Genomic DNA, 1,383 nt, shown 5'->3' on the forward strand with positions numbered 1-1,383 from the left:
AAGAACAGGATGCAAGCTAATTCATAAATGCACAGCCAGATCTAAGAATTGGAAACAGTACTCTGCATTGGGATTAGGAAAGATGGGAGCTTTCAGAGAACTAAGGGTCTGAGATTATGTCATGCTGCTAGTGGAAGGCAGAGATGGAATTTGAACAGAGTCAGCCCATGCTGTTCACTATTGGACTTCACATCCTAGTCAGGGCCCCACTGAGACCCCATTCTCCCAAGCTTCTTACTCCTTGTTGTTTGTTGGAAGGAATTGTCCTGATTCAGGATAACTGTGCCTCAGTTTTCTCAGCTGTGAAATGGAGGACAGTAGTGTCTATCTTAGTCAAAGTACTAAATTCAGGAAACCCTGCTATAGCATGGAGGAAAAGCTTGATAAACGTTCACCTTCAAGTCCCTCAGAGAGGCAGCTTCTTGAGGTCCAGGGCTATGATGTGTTCCTCATGCTGCAGAAATCCTGGTGAGCAACTGGGGGGTTTTGCCCAAGGGCTTGCTAGAGAGTGAATGTATATATATGCTCCCAAAACTCCTGTGTTGAAATCCTGGCCCACCCCCAATGTGATGGTATTAGGAGGTGGGGACTTTGGGGGGTAATTTAGGTCCTGAGGATGGAGTCCTCATGAGCGGGGTTAGCGTTCTCCCTCTGCTCTCCACCATGAGAGGACACAAGGTAACTGTCTGCGAACTAGGAAGTGAGCCTCACCAGACACAGGATCTTGATCTTGGACTTCCCCGGCACCAGAGCTGTAAGAAATAAATGTCTGTTGTTTCAGCCACCCAGTGAGTAGTATAGCAGCCCCAACTGACTCAGACATGACTGCTCAGGGCTGTAGTGGGAGCAGTGTTGGTGCGTGAACCAGTGAGTAAGTACCGACAGTGGCCAACCTCCCCACCAAAGCCTCAGGGCCCATGCCAGCTCACCCCAGAGAGGCTCTGCCAGGCCCTTATGGAACAGCCTTGCTCCCAGCCAAGGCATAGGCCATGGTCCAGACCCAGCTTCTTGAAGCAGTTGGATCACAAGGAGGCCCTGCTCTGGTCTGCACCTCCTCCTACACCCTTTGCCAAGAGCAGTCTTTCATGGGGGCATGTGGGCCAGGAGCCCATCACAGCTTTCACATGTGCAGCTCCCTGTAGGACTGAACAATTTTTGGCAGCCTCTTGGCTCTGTTGATGAGAGCACCGAAAAGTTCTGCTCCCACCGCCCCAGGACAATGGTGGCCCAAAGGCCCTCAACTTTCATAGCTCTTGCTGGGACCTATACACATGAGGCTAGACTGTGTGGGAGGTAAAAGCTATGTTCTTGACTGTGGCTATGCTGTGGGATGGGCAGTATGTGATACAGGTTAAGGGGCCCTTCTCCTCTAAGCCCCCCACT

The sequence above is a fragment of the Muntiacus reevesi genome, chromosome 2 (genome assembly GCF_963930625.1).
Source record: "Muntiacus reevesi chromosome 2, mMunRee1.1, whole genome shotgun sequence".
Classification (NCBI taxonomy): domain Eukaryota; kingdom Metazoa; phylum Chordata; class Mammalia; order Artiodactyla; family Cervidae; genus Muntiacus; species Muntiacus reevesi.